Source organism: Puma concolor, chromosome D4, assembly GCF_028749965.1.
Source record: "Puma concolor isolate L17-30 chromosome D4, mPumCon1.1.hap2, whole genome shotgun sequence".
In the NCBI taxonomy this organism is placed as follows: domain Eukaryota; kingdom Metazoa; phylum Chordata; class Mammalia; order Carnivora; family Felidae; genus Puma; species Puma concolor.
This window is the reverse complement of record NC_141679.1, coordinates 20,430,813-20,446,793: the sequence shown is the minus strand read 5'-3', so window position 1 is coordinate 20,446,793 and position 15,981 is coordinate 20,430,813. Positions and strand designations below refer to the sequence as shown.

The 15,981-nt window shown below is 41.3% G+C and overlaps 1 long non-coding RNA gene across 1 annotated transcript; it reads left to right on the top strand.

The window, feature by feature from the left end:
* Positions 1–548: 548 nt before the first annotated feature.
* On the top strand, positions 549–8,148 carry LOC147574748 (uncharacterized). The gene is made up of 2 exons (XR_015243286.1): positions 549–714; positions 6,852–8,148. It is a non-coding gene; the product is annotated as an uncharacterized LOC147574748 (long non-coding RNA).
* Positions 8,149–15,981: the final 7,833 nt, after the last annotated feature.

The following is a 15,981-nucleotide window of genomic DNA, read 5'->3' as shown; positions in this document are numbered from 1 at the left end:
TGAATTGAATGGGATAATGTATTAAGAGACTTCAAAGATCTCTTTCAATTCCCAAGATGTAATGATTCTATTCTACCCTAAATCAGTAACATTATTTAGTATCTTTTGTGGCTACTGTTAGATACAAAGAGGAGCATCTTTTGTGTCTATTAGACACAAATGCCACAATTTGTCACAGAAAAGCCCCTTAGATTCTTATCTCATTACATCTGTGTAAGAACCCTAAAAGCAAGGTATTCTAACCCCCAAGTTGTAGAGGATGTCAAAGAGCTTAAATAAATTTCCCAAGTGGCAGAGCAAGGACAGGAACTGAGGGCCATGCACTTTCTACTCTGTGGTACCAGTTGCCTAAATCACACTAGTCTCGAAGGAGACCGTGCCCAACCAGACCTGGAACACTGATGACTCAAAGGTATGCAATGTCACTTTTGGTGCTAGCCTCTGCAGTCATTAGTAAGGGCGCAGAAATAACGCACCACTACTCTGGGCTCCTGGCGTCAACCAGCTTTTACCCCCACTTCTTTCTATCTCTGAATATTAGCAAAGAGCAGACAGTTACTTATTTCTGATTTGTGGCCTTTGTCCTTGCTGTTATCTGCTTCTGGAACGCTCTTCACAAGGCTGGCTCCTGCTCATCCATCAAGTCAACTCTCCTGATGTCACCCCAGGCCAGCTTTTCCTGCTCCCCTGTGCTGCTGCTTCTCTGGGCACAAGGTAGGACTGTCCTTCCTGCGCCCCTTGGGGTTGGGTGCAGCCAGGGCCCAGTGCTTGCCAAGTGGTTGTGCACAAAAGTGATACGGGTCGCTTCCTGACTGGAGCATCTAATTACAAGACACATACACACATGTGCATGTGTGCACACCCAGGAGCTTTCTCATGTTCCTCATGACAACCGGTAACGTGTTTGAGACAGTGGCAACTCCTGCAGCCTGGGCCCCTGAAAGACTGGAAGCAGAGCCCCCTCCTGACCCATTCTGGGCATGCCACAGGAATCTGCTTTTAGGTCTAGGTGCTGGCGATCACCGCATACCCTAGCCCAAATTTTCATGCAGGAAAAATCACCTGGAGTGTTCTTCTCCAGAGATAATTATTCAGTAGATCATGTTGCTTTAGATCAAACTTCTAGTAGATCTTTGGAATCTGGATTTCTACAAAGTTTCCAGATAGGGCTGGGGATCCCAGACCACAGCGTGGGTAGAGCTGACCCTGCCACTCCTGACTGATGGATCCTCTGATCTGAAGTAGCTACCCTCTGCTCTCCAATCAGGTGCTACCTGTACCCCCCTTCATTTGCTCCGGATCACTTAACACAACTATTGCTATTTATTTGTGTACCTCTTGTCTATCTCCTCCATTATGGTACAAATTTCATGCAGACTGAGACTGGGTCTTTTTAACTGCAGTATCCCCCCAAAATGCCAAAAAAGGCCTAGAACCACGAAGTGAATAAAGGAGTGAACGAATCATTAAGAAGTGTGCTCTGAATGCCTACTATATGCCTTGATTTTGTCCAAGCCCTAATAATCTCCTACATACCTTCTTTGAATAGTGAGACACGGAGAGGAATAAACACGCAAATGCATCTAGCTAAATGAAGCCTCATTTTTAGGAGTGCAGAGTCATGTGATGTGGACAAGAGTCAAGGTGGCTGAAACCCTGAGTGTAAAATGCCTTTATCCTCTGCCCTGACTGCAGAGCTTTGAGGTCAAGTGGAGCCACGAAGCCAGGTCTGCAGGACAAAGTTGGATTTTTCTTTTCATATTTTTCCTTCCTCACATCTCCATAGGAGAGGCAAGCCTTTTGAGGACACAATGCCTAGACTCAGCATGAAAGTGTTTCTCAGTGAACCATGTCCCTGCCAGCCCAATCTGTATTTAAATTACATGAAAAATTCATGAGTTTCATAGAAACAACTTCAATCCATTATCATCACATACTCCTTTGTCTGGGAAACAGATCCCTACTGGGTACCAGGGAAGATGGTTGAGAAGACGCCAGTGTTAGGAAGAACAGACAGCACAGGGCCAGGCCATTAGTCACTACCACTTATGGGTCCTCCTACTTCAAAATGGGACTTCTATTGACATCTGGAGGGAGAGAGACACAGCCCCAAATAGCATCCTCATTGCATCTGTAGGTCCCTCAATCATTTCCTAGAATGGGAAAAGCAATAACTTGCATGTCTACTGCATATAAAAACAATTTGGAAAAATTGGAATTGACTTAGAGATACTTAAAAGGAGACTCAGATTTACACACGATAATATGTCTGGCGTTGGCTTTATATTCCGCTAAACACCTCTCCCCGCAAAGAAAAATGCACCTAGGGAGCAACAGAACTAGAAGAAACAGGATGGGCCATGAGTTAATAATGGTTGATGTGAAGTGGATACATGAGGGTTAATTAAAAAATTCTCTCTACACTTGTGTAGGTTTGAACATTTTCAGAATGCAAAGTTTAAAAAAAAAAATGAGATTTGCAGCCAGTGTATCATAAAGAAAAAAAAAATCCCAGGGCAACTCGCAAGGTAAGAAAACAAGCAGATTCTACGTGGCAAAGGCAGCCTCGTGTGGTTCCTGGGATGGAGGGCACACGGGTATACTTAACATCATTTACACTGTCTCTGATAACACAGTGTAATGGAGCAAAGTATATTCTCGACGATTGTCAGTGTGGGGAGAAATGCATTTGTAAAGATTTATTGTCACTGTTGTTTTTTAATGCTTGATGTTCTGGAGTTATTCTTAGAGCAAAATAAAAGGTGTTTCCTGTGCTGAAGGTATTTTACATGCTTTTCTTGTTGAGCAAGATTTTCTTTTTTCCCTTCTACTGTTAAGTTTGGTGGGGGAAAGTCTGTACTTGAACTTTGGAGAGATGCACGGAAAGTGTGTTGCCCTTGAAGTCTCACTTAAAATAATAATGTAAGCATTATTTCAAAACTTTAATATCACTGTAACTTATACCAGAACTATCTGAAACCTAAATGGTGATTTTGTATTTTTAATTTAAAAAAAAGTTTCAGGAAGCATCTGACTCTTGATTTTGGCTCAGGTCATGACCACACAGCTCATGGGATGGAGCCCCTGCATCAGGCTCCGTGCTGTCAGCATGGAGCCTGCATGGGATTCTCTCTCTCCCTTTCTCTCTGCCACCTTTCCTGCTGGCTGACTCCCTCCCCCTCTCTCTCTCTCCCTCCTTCCCTCTCAAAAATAAATAAATAAACTTAAAAAGAAAAATTTCAACTGAAAAAAAGAGAAAAAAAAACAGCTCAGGGAAAAAACATAAATAGACGTTGCAAACCTTCATGATACTGAATAGTTTGCTCAATCCATGCCCTCAAATTGTCCAGGAGAGGGTTACCAGTAAAGAGAGCCAGAATGGGAAAGAAAGGGGCTGTTCTTGGGAGCCAGACAGTTCCATGTTGAAATTCTAGCTCTTTCTCTTCCGAGCTGTGTGACCTTGAATGGCTTACTTTACCCCCCTAAATCTCATCTGTGAAACAGGGAATGGTATTACCTCTTCGTATCATTGAATCACAGGAAAGTATCGATTAGAGGAGAATCTATGGTTTGGGAGGAGAGATTATTCATGAGAAACTTTGCAGGACAGCATGTCCTTGGGGGTAGGGATGGTAATGGATGGCAGGGGGAGGGTCAGGGAAGAAGACAAAATAAAGAGAGAAAACAGGAAAGCTTAGGGACAGTTTGTATTCTTTTACCTCCAGAGGGAGAGTAACCAAGAGCAAAGACAGATGAGACCCAGTCAAGTTCATGTTCTTGGTTTAATCTGTACTGAACATACTCCAATACCCAGGTGCCCTGGCAAGATGCCTCTGATGTATGATAATTGCATTATAATGAGGCACCACATGAAATGAAATAAGCCATAATTAGGGGTGGCACCAGAGTCTACTTAGCTCCACCTGGGAAAGAATCTAGAAGAAATCTGTGAATCTTATACAAGGGAAGAAAATGAGGTATCTATAAAGAGGTTAACTCGAGCATATACATCCAGGAGAGGGTTTTATATGCCATTTACCTGTAACTACTCAACTGACAGTGTTTAGTCAGTGCCGGGTAATAAATTTATGTTCAAGTGTCAGATCTGTGCCACTGTCATTGTTTAGAAGGAAATGCCAACAATAGGCAACCCAGAGCTCAGGAAAGAGGATTCTCTTTCTCCTGGGACTATGTGAAGGATTCAGAACAATCCACAGGGCCGGGTGAAGACAGGGATAAAACAGGGAGCCAAAAGTTGCAGCGTTGTCATGAAAATTAAATTAACAGGATGATGTATGTGAGGTAGCAGAATATAGCAGACCTTCAATAAATAACGCCTACAACTAGCTCCGTCACCATCATTGTTGTTGGGGTTGTGACTGGTACTTCCACTAGCCTCCCAATCCACACAGGCTTCTTCCTGCTTACAGACTCTACTTTGGCCTTTGACCTTAATGTCAATCTCCGCACCCTCTCCCAGGTTGCAAAAGTAACCCATATGCACCCAAAGCATTCACGAACAATGGAGAATTACCAAAAACATGGCAAATGAAAGGTTTTACAGCACATTACCGAGAATGAAGTCTACAAAATCCATTTCAGGCACATCAGAAATTGGTCTGGTTTCTCCTGGCCATTCAGCTGTCTCTTTTTCTGCCTTTCACTGAGCCCGGGCCAGCCTCACTCTCTTTCCATTCCCCAGACCCCCTTGGTATTTCCTTGCCCTTCCATTCCCTTAGAAACCTCAAGGGCTTCCTCCCTCTGTTATGCAGAGCAAGTTCTCAGCTGCCCAGCCTTTTGACCTCTAACATATATATCTCCTCCAGCAGCAAAGAATGGGTCTTCAACTACAAGACACTCTTTCCAAAGAAAGTAATTTACAACAGAGCATTTAGTGGCATCACAACCATCATCAGCAAAGGATCTACTTCTAATCTCACTTCACTAATCACTCAACCTCACACTTTGTCTCTCTTATCCTCTCCTCAAAACTACTTATTAGCAAACTTTTGCTCCCCAGTCCAATTCCAAGCATGGCTCTAGACCTGTTATGGCATTTTCACGGTGTCCGTGTCAGTCTTCAATCATCAGTTCTGTAGATCAACTTCCCCTTCCGTCAATCCCCAGGATGTCAGTTATTTAATCTGGAAATTCAATCTGTGTTTAGTTGCTATGAGAAGAGGAAAGGCATGGCAAGAAAACTCAGTGAAGGAATTAAGATTCTGCCAAACTTAAAACCAGATACCAAGTAAACACCCGTCATTTTTTCAGTTTCTAAGTGACGCCAAGTCCCAAGGTGGTCTGCAACCAAATTTTATATGCCGGTGCATGCGTGCATTTGAATGTACAAAACAAAAGGCCATCCTGAGGGCCAAAGTTGCCCTCAAGGTATGAAAGGTTTAGAAGGGTTGCCTCATGTGAATAAGTAAATACTAGCCTATAACATATTATTTTCCAGTCGATGCTAACTCAAGCATTTATTGAGTTTCCTCAAACACAGTATTCTTTCTCATGGAGTTCCTGCATCTTCTTCCCTTTCCCACAAAAGAAGATTTAATTCTAAACACGAGAAGAAGAAAAGGAAAAATGAGAGCAGACATAACCCAGTCAAAAAACTTGGATTTATGGAGTTCAACCTTGAAAATATTTTTTTTTTAAAACATCAAGCATGTGAATTAAAGCTCCCACCAGGCAGCTATAATTTATACAGCAAGCACTTGGCAGGTAATCCGAGCACACTGTGATATGGGTAGCAAGGGGATCGTCTTCACAGAAAACCAGACCCTCTTTGTGACAGGCTAGGGGGTAAGAAGCACACTCGCTTTGCAGCTGTAATAGGGTGTTTCCTACTTAATGGACCTCTGAGAATCAAAAGACAAGAAAATACCTAAGAAGAATAAGTGGTTCCCAGTCAGAACGTAAGCATGAGCCCATGGAAACCAAAGTCAATGAAACAAAGGGAGGTGGCCCAAAAGAGTGGTTCCCACATCACGGTTGCAACATGTCAGGCAAACCAAGTACAAGAGAATGAAACCACAACTCATTATATACCAGTTATACACCAATACAATAGAAGGCTCTTGATATTCTTCAAGCTAATGATTTCATTGGTTTAGATATTTTCCAAAAAATTCATTTTTATTTTTTTTTAATTTTTTTTTTTAACATTTATTTATTTTTGAGACAGAGAGAGACAGAGCATGAATGGGGGGAGGGCCAGAGAGAGAGGGAGACACAGAATCTGAAGCAGGCTCCAGGCTCTGAGCTGTCAGCACAGAGCCCGATGCGGGGCTCGAACTCACGGACCGTGAGATCGTGACCTGAGCGAAGTAGGACGCTCAACCGACTGAGCCACCCAGGCGCCCCGTATTTTTACAGAGTAAATATACTATCTCCAAAATAATCTTTTTAATTTCTTGTTTCCAGACAACATGGCTTCATACTGCTATCTTTGAAGACTTAACACTCTATTTCACAGCTAGTCTGAGTCAAACCACACTGTCCTTAAAAAAAAAAAAAAAAAAAGTACTTCACACCTGGGTTTAGGAAAAAAAGGTGAAGATATGCCAGATTTGCTTACAATACAGCAAAGAATTTAAGTCCATCTACTCCTTAACACCTAAAGACAGACACCTCAGACAAGAGGTGATTCCCCTGATTCTCAGGAGACAATCCCTGTGATTAAGGGGTGTGTTGGAGGGCGGGAGGAGACCCAAATGATACCAAGTGATTTCATGCAAACGAATAATAATTATAAGCAGCATTCCCTGAACCTATTTTCTGGTTCTAGGGTTAAGTGACTTGATAATGAATTCTTTTTTTTTTTTAATGTTTATTTTTTATTTTTGAAGGAGAGAAAGAGACAGAGCATGAGCAGGGGAGGAGCAGAGAGAAAGGGAGACACAGAATTTGAAGCAGGTTCCAGGCTCCATGCTGTCAGCACAGAGCCCGATGCGGGGCTTGAACTCACGAACCGCGAGATCATGACCTGAGCCGAAGTCGGACCCTCAACCGACTAAGCCACCCAGGCGCCCTGATAATGAATTCTTTGTTGAGTGCCATTCATCCTATTTGTAACCATGATCCCAAAAGAAGGAAATTACTCTTCTCTTCTGATAAGTTGTTCTCTCACTGAGGAGCTCTTTGGAAGAGTGTCACGTTATTCTCTACTTTGGGTTTGTGCTTTTCAATTCCCTTCTACCTTGATGCTATTCTCCAAGGAAAAGCCAGCTGAACTTTCTAAAGAATCAATGGGCAAGAATGAACCAAGACGACTAGGAAGGAGCACCGAATAGGAGTCAAAGCCCTGGATTGTGGGCTATCCTGTGGTACTGATGCGATCGCATGACTGCAATGTGCAGTGCGCGTCACCGAAGGGGTGAAGGCTCTTTGCCTTTAGAAAACAACAGCAACAACCACAGTGAAGTTGTTATCACAAATCAGATGTCATAAACCGGCAGCCCTGGTACCCTTCCTGCTCTGTTGCGTTTGGCCAACAAATATGCTAATTTCTTTAATCAGGAGATTTCAAGTAACAATGCAGATTTATAGATTCTCTCGAAAATTTGCCCATCAGTAAAATGCAGATTTACAGATTCTCTTGAAAATTTGTCAGATCTTATGAAATAAACCTCCATTTATGCTTGTCGAGAATTGTTGCTTGTCAAGAGAGCATGGGCTCTCCAATTTGCTGTGTCCTCATCACTCACAGTGATTCACACACACTTATCCCAACTCCCTTCCCTCTGGTAGGTTACCTGACTGGAAGGTGAATTAAGGCTTTTTGCCTTTGCTGTACTCTAGTTAAGAGGCAAAGGTAAGCAAGATGGGACTGCAAGGTAACAAAGAGCACAGAGAAGCCACAGACACATCACAAATAGAGGCTTGAACATGTCGGCACATTTACAAACGGATCACAGCCTCCCATTAGTTAGGCAGTCTCTCCCTTCGCTGCTGGATATACAATAGATAAATAAATAGCAAGAATATATGTGATATATATTTAGATTGCACATTAGACTTTAAAATCTGTGCCTAACTGAATGCATTAGTCCGTGTTTTCTGTTTATGTCTCCACAATGCCATGGAAACACAGTGCAGCATCCTAATGGGTCTCTCCTGGCAATAAATAAACAAAGTCTTTGTCTATTCATGTTTCTATTTCTTTTTTTTTATGTAATTTACAATTTCAAAAAAGAAAACAGATCGGTGGCGTGTTTTCCCCCTCCCTGTCCTTTCCCAGTTTCCTCTCTTGCAAAGTATATCTGCAAGAAATGCAAAATGCACCTTCTAGTGGTTACTGAAATCCAAACCAGCACCATCAGCACTCAGAGGGCAGGATTCTCCCAGCCAGACTCCTCTTTCTCCTTTTACGAAATGCCACGATAATTAAACACGATAATGAGGTTCTTCAAGCATTTCAGTCTAACCCAAAGAGCACTTAATATAGTTGTTTAAGGTTGAAAGCTGATATAAAACAGACATAAAATCTGGTAGGTTCCGTTCCCCTCCTTCAGTCTAAAAGGCAATATCCAGTCCATTTTTACAGAGATAGCAACAACAGTCACAGCCTTTAAATGGCTCTGTGATACCAGCAACATGCTCTAGCCTCCCCGGCTCCACAGCGGGTGGGGGCAGACACGCTGCTCACCACACCGTTGTCCTAATGTGCAGGGGCAAGGTGAAACCCAAAGCTCAAAGTGCTGGAGGTACAGGGTCTCACAGGGCAGCTCGCTCCTGTCTGGCACCTGCTGTCCTCCTGCTGCACAGTAACTCAAAACTTCGAAAGGCTGATGATTATCTACCGTGGAGGAGTGGGCAGATTTAACCAGGTTGCTCAAACCCGAAGAGTCTCCTGAACACAAGCACAGTGACCTCAGTCACAGGCGGAAGGAGAGGTGGGCAAGCCGGACACTTCTCTGGCAAGCTGGCCCAGAGAGTTCCAGCAGGGACCTGTAGTAAGAGACCTGACAGCCCCCCTTCACGGGCCCTGACAGTCCAGCTGCACCTCAACCACAGACCGCGTGCGGTAAACCTCAGGGCCAGGATCTTGCGCACAACGTCTATTTTCATGAGTCCGTGACCAAATTTCAAAGCATTCAGAAAAGAGATCTCTCCTAGCATCTGCCCAGGGAGAGACATTTTTTCATGGGTAATTGTCACGGGCTGGACCTTTAGTCAGAAATCAAAGTGTCCACCGAAATGCTTTCCTTGAACCAGAAATCCAATGTTATGTCCCTTATTTTCCTAAAATGGTATATAATAATCTATACATCTCAGCTACATTTCCACAGCTTTTGTAAAATAATAATATTAAAATATAACATCATTAGGTACTTACTGTGTGCTTCTCAGATAGTTGCTATTATTATCCCCCTGTCGCCAATGAAACCAAGTTCAAAGAAGTAAATAACATGTTCAAGGTCAGAACACTAACAAGTAGATGAGCTTGTTATCACCTTGGATGAAAACCAGGTTATCTGACTGCAAAGTCTGTATTTCTTCCACCCACATTTTGTGAGTACTTGCTCTGAGCCCCACACAGCGTGGAAATATTTTCTCCAAATGGGTCTCAACTTTTGAATTTCTGTGATCCATTTCATCCCAAAATGAAAATGCCATTAAGATGTGTTTTTCCTTTCTATCTTGGGTGCCAGGAAGCGTCAAAGCAGTGCCCAGTTTTATTTATCAGCACATCTTCCTTTGGGGACAATTTTTTTTGTCATTGTCTTATATTTGTTGTTTATAACATTTCTACACTCTGCTCGCATCAGATGACTGCTCCTCTTTTAAGCCCCGTTCCTTGCTTTACATCATGCTTATCTTAGAAGCTACTCCAAATCCTTTACAAATAGGCAAGGTATAAACACAGGTGTTTCTGCTTTATTGTCATAAATAGGTCCTGGAGAAAGCTCACATACAACATAATCATGCACTGAAAATAATTGGGTTTATGGGGCAGGTGGGAGTGGGGCAGAGGACTGAAAAGCTATGAAGCATCATAATGAGTGCCCTATCCCAAACAACAGTGATATTAATACAATTCTAGCCCAGTTAACTGTTCTTAGAAACCTCACGCATGGACACTTAGAATTTCATTCTTCCTTTATATTCTGAGCCTCTGTTTTCTCCTTTGAGACATTAGCCCTAGGTAACACTGTATTTAACAGAGACCAATTTCACCAAAATCCAAAATATGATCAAAGGGTAACCATCTTCATCAACTTTTTTTTTTTTTTTTGTGAGCTGGGACAGTGGGAGGGTGGTGACCCAGATGGGATTGTCTTCAGCTTTTTCATCTGCACCTACAGCCTCCCCAGGATGCTTAACTTGGGAAAACATAATGGGTTCTGGATGACACAAAACCAGCCACTTTCGCAATAAGGGAAAGTGTGTCTATTTTTTCACTTTTTCTTAACTTCTTCGCGAATTCCTAGAGCTTTTCCTTGTATTGTGAAAAGGCCCTTTTCCCTTTTATTGTGAAAATGTCAATATGTTAACATGCTGGGAACATCCCATGTGAGGCACCTAGACTTTCCAGTCATTCCAATTATTGGGGACATCACCACGTGTAGCAGGACTTGAAGCTTTGAAGCTTTTGAAGTCCTTCTTTAAGAATACAAAATGGCAAATGTAAAATTTGGTTGAAAAATGACTGTTCATTTAGAATAGCAGGCAAATAAAGTACAATAACTGACAAATTTTTAAACACCGATAATTGTTAAGAACTTCAGGAGATCCAGAAAACTTATTTATTCTTATTAAATTAACTGGCCTGCCTCTATAACAGTTTGCTATTTTTGTTTGTATGTACTTCGTCTCTTTATAGGACAACAAAATGGTAATATTTTTATTTTTTTTAATTTTTTTAATGTTTATTTAGTTTTGAGAGACAGAGAGTGAGTGGGGGAGGGGGAGAGAGAGAGAGAGACAAGGAGAGAGAGAGAGAGAGAGAGAGAGACAGAATCTGAAGCAGGCTCCAGGCTCTGAGCTGTCAGCACAGAGCCCAGTGCAGAGCTCAAACTCATAAACCGTGAGATTGTGGCCTGAGCGGAAGTCGGGTAAGATGCTCAACCAACTGAGCCACCCAGGTGCCCCACAAAATTGTGGTATTTTCTAGAGAGAAAATAAAATTCAGTCCTTTCTCCAGCAAAGGTGACCAAAATGTGGGTTTTTTGTTGCCATTTTACAAAGGTTTCTTTCAGCTCCACCATTTGTTATCGTCACATCTTCTACTGTGCTCAGAATTGTGGCCACTTTGGGGGAAACTATCAAGTGTCTTTCACGTACGGTTTGTAGGAATGCAAAGCTTTTCAAGACTCCCTCTGCAGTGACTCATCTTAAATATTCTTGGATTTATGGACAGCTGCTAACAAATCAGCTGTCTTTGGTCCAGTGGCAGATTATGGCTTTCATGTTATCTTTGACAATGACCCTCTTTTGTGTCCAATCAGCAGGAAATGTAAATAATTTTCCAATATGTCCATATTATTCCCTCCTTTCATTAGCTGGACTATCAAACAACTCAAGAGCCTAGTCATTAATTCTTTTAAAAATGCATCTATAACTCTCCATGAACTGCTATTACGGGTATCTTCTGGATATCATCCACAAGCCCCCAGGTCGCTGGTTGCTCATTACAAAAGCTCAGGTATTGAATATCTTGCAGAGAAGTCTTACCGGAGGGAGGGAAGTGGAGAGACAGAACTTAATTTAGGGAGGTTAAAGTACCTAATTCTAGTAAATTCCGGCAAAGGCTCGCCATCATGTGAATACAATGCACTTTTAGCTTTAGGGTAAATCTGTCTCTGCTGCTGTAATCTGCATTCAAGAAACCCAAGTGCAGGCAGAACAGACTACACCAAATAAATGAATTAGCAACAGATACATGGCACACTGCCACCGTTGTGTCCTTTGCTAATACCAAAATTAGACATTCAAAAATATTGTGCATACTGACTGCTTTACCAGCCAGCTCATTAACAAGAACAATATAAAAGAAATTTTGGTTGATTAGTCAAGCAGCCTGACAGGATTAGTTTGACAATTTTCGTTCTTTTTCTCTTTTTCTTTTAATTGTATTAGCCCTTTAACTGAATTGCTAAAGCTTGTGTTAGTTTAATAATCTAACTGAGAACAGGGGAGAAATTTGACTAAAGCCTGAGTAGATAGCTGTGCTGGTGGTAGAGGCAGACACATTTTGGTAAAAGCCCTCCATCATGACCTTGCCTGGACTGAACTGCTGCTTTATTCCCTTGTTTTTTGGTTTTTTTTTTAAACATGTCTATGTAACCCATACATGTTACAAAGTTAAAGCAATTTGGAAAAGACTAAAAAGTCAAAGTATTTCTATATCTATCGATAAATAGATATTTTAAGTTTATTTATTTATTTTGAGAGAGAAAAAGAACATGAAGGGGATGGGCAGAGAGAGGAAGAGAGAGAATCCCAAGCAGGCTCTGCACCATGAGCACAGAACCCAGTACGGGGCTTGAATTCACAAACTGTGTGATCATGACCTGAGCCGAGATCAAGAGTCAGATGCTCAATTTACTGAGCCACCCAGGCGCTCCAAGAAAATATTTATATTTAAGCTTTGATTATTTTATAAGAGAAAATCACCAATACAGTATTCTAAGGAAAAGAAATTTATGAGGGGCAAGCTTCAAATGGGGATGGTTACTCCAGCTCTGTAGAAAGACTATTTTGAGAGGAAGGCTCTCTCCTGAGATTAGGAGGCCCAGGGTGGCCATGAATTCAGAAGGGTATCTTGAATCTCTGGACAAGGCAGAGATGGAATCCAGTTACTCTAGCAGTTAAGAGAGCCGTTGAATGGTAACAACTGTTTCAGTTTTGTTTTCCAGAAGTCCTTTATTATTCCATACAAATTTCTGCCTGGAATAAAAGAGGCCCAACAGAAGCAATGAAATCTTGCAACACAGGCTTTTTCTAGTTTAATGAGAATCTGCTGTTCAAACTGTGGTCCACAACCAGCAACAATGGTCATGCCTGGGAGCTTGTGGGAAATGCAGAGCTCCAGGTCTCACCGTAGATCTGCTGAATCCTATGCTCATCAAAGGTGGCAACCCCTGGTCTTTTTCCAATCACAATGCCAAAATAACTTCCAAATAAATGACGTGATAATTTAATTGTGTTTTTATCAGATTTTGAAAATAATATATACTTACTGTGAAAACAACAAAAACATAGGGGAGCCTGAGTGGCTCAATCAGTTAAGCGTCTTACTTCAGCTCAGGTCATGATCTCATGGTTCCCAAGTTCGAGCCCCGCATGGGGCTCTGTGCTGACAGCTCGGAGCCCGGAGGCTGCTTCAGATTCTGTGTCTCCCTCTCTCTCTGCCCCTCCCCTTCACGCGCGCGCGCGCGCACACACACACACACACACACACTCTTTCTCTCTCTCTCTAAAACAAACATTAAAAAAATTTAAAAACAACATAAGGGCATTATAAAATGTTATAAAATTAAAAAGTGAAAAGTGAAAATCATCTAGTGATGATTTACCAGAGGTGAATACAGCTAACATTTGGATACAGATCTCTCCAGCCTCTTTCTATATGTATATTAAAAATATATATAACTTATATAGGTTGCTTACAATCTGCATTTAAACAGTAGCATTGAGGCTATCCTTACATGTCAATAAATGTATTTCATCTTTTTTTTCAATGGAATATTCTATTGTACAATGAAACATAATTCATTTAGGTAATCTTCTCTTATTTAACAAAGAATGAATATATAGTATTTCTTTAAAACAAATTCATGAAAGTAGGGATGCCTGGATAGCTCAGTCAGCAACCGACTCTTGGTTTCGGCTCAGGTCATGAATCTCACAGTTCATGAGCTTGAGCCGCACGTCAGGTTCTGCGCTGACAGTGTGGCGCCTGCTTGGGTGTGTCTGTCTCCCTCTGTCTGTCTCTGTCTCTCTCTCTGCCCCTCCTGCATGCTCACTCTCTCTCTCACTCCCAAAAAATAAATTTTAAAAAATAAAATAAAATAATAAAAATAAAATAAAATCCTGAAGGTAGAATTTCAGGGTCAAAGATAGGTACATCTAAACATTCATGTACTTTAATGGTCTTATTGCTGCCAAATGCTTTTATATCATATCTTAAATATAAATGTTTATGGAAGTGTTTTTGTATGTGTGTCATCAATAATCATTAAATAAAGTGGTATTTGATAATTCATGCCCCTTTTCGATTTTCATATTGATAACCCACTCATTCAGGAAACTAGTAACCTAGAAGATAAAACCACAGGTTGTGGTTCAGTCCAGATTCTCTGAAAAGTTTGAGTAAGCTCTAATATCACTCTTGGTGCACTCATTCTCTGTACACACTGTTTGGGTTTTCCCTGTGAGCCTGTCTTTCCATGCCCACTTGCAACTCTGCCCCCCAGAGGTGCCCAGTCAGCTCTGCTGCCCTCACTTTGGGCTCCACACCCTCCAGTGGCTACACGCTGATGTTGAGTGCATCTCTCTCTAGCCCAGATTGGGGCAGTTCCCCTTGACTGCACAGGGTTATTTATCTTAGCTAGCAAACAATCTTCCCTATTATCTTAACATCGCGCAAACATTTTTCAAGATTTAGCTCAACTATCCCATTTTCTGTGAAGGCCTGAATGGCGGCAGGAAGGCTCTCTCTTCTTTGATTCCACTGCTGTCCCGACTTGGTGTAAAACTGTGTAGCAATGCGTCCTTGCTTGGTCACACGACCTCTTCTTATGCACACAGCTTATTCTCCCATCCTGTTTTCTCAAGCACCAACACTGAACCTGGCATAAGGTAAATAACTGAAGAATGATTCCACACGTGAAACTAGAAACTACTTCCTAGTCCCCTTCACCCTAAGTTAGGAAAAACTGAGACCAAACAAATTAAACACAAACACACAAAAGAGAAAGAGAAAGGAAACAAGAACATTTTAGAGGGCTATATTATCTACTAACTTAATATATTTCCTTAATCAAAGTGCTTAATTTCCAATAAAATTAAATGAAGACTATGTTTTCAGAGAGAAGAAAAACAAAATTTTCTGCTTAGAGTAACTGATAGTTAATGCAAAGTGAAAATCACGCATTTTTCTTTTCTTGTGTTTTTTCCCTGTTCGCCGACCATTATTTAAAATTCTGTGCCCATCACTCAAAGAAAGAGAGACGGTTGTTCATTCTGAGTTAGGCTTTTGCTTATCTGACCAGCAGGGTCAGGATAATAAATCACTCAACCCCCAGGGAATAACAAAATGCTTAATGGATTTGTGCAGTTACCAGGAAAATAAATAAATAAAGAGAAAAACTTTCAGGATTCAATTCATTTTCAAATACTACATAGTACTTAAGACTGCATGAAGATCATATACAGCTGAAGCAGACAGAAGGGGGGAAAAAATAGACAAGTGACATTTCCATTGGAGAAAAAGATACGGTCACTAAGTTTTGCTCCAAAGGGCCCTTCTGAATACAAGCAGAAAAAAGCCAAAAGAAAAAATTCAAGGTGGCGCTCCTCAATCATTTACAGTTCCTTATCTGAGGGGGTAAAAACTGTTTTACTGAATATTCATCACACAGAACGATCTACACTGTAATACTGCTTAAAAGTCAGATATAAATTGCCCATGAAACTTACAAACACAGTACATGAAACTCACAAAAACTTACAAAAGCAGCTGACACTTGCATGAAAGCTTCTATCCTGAGAATAAAATAATTTCCTTGCCCTACTCTGGTCTTGCTGTGCTGTTTGAAGCAAAATACTTAATTCTGTGTCTCAGGTAGACTATCTGATGAAACTTGCTTTCATATCCCCTTCACCCTAAGAAATAGTGAAAGTGTCTGACTCCAAAATACTCTAATCTTTAAAAGTGGTTACACACAAGATATAAATTCATACTATAGCTAGGAAACATATGTGACTCTCCCAGCATTGTGCCTGGCACATCAGTTATTTAACAACTGTTAT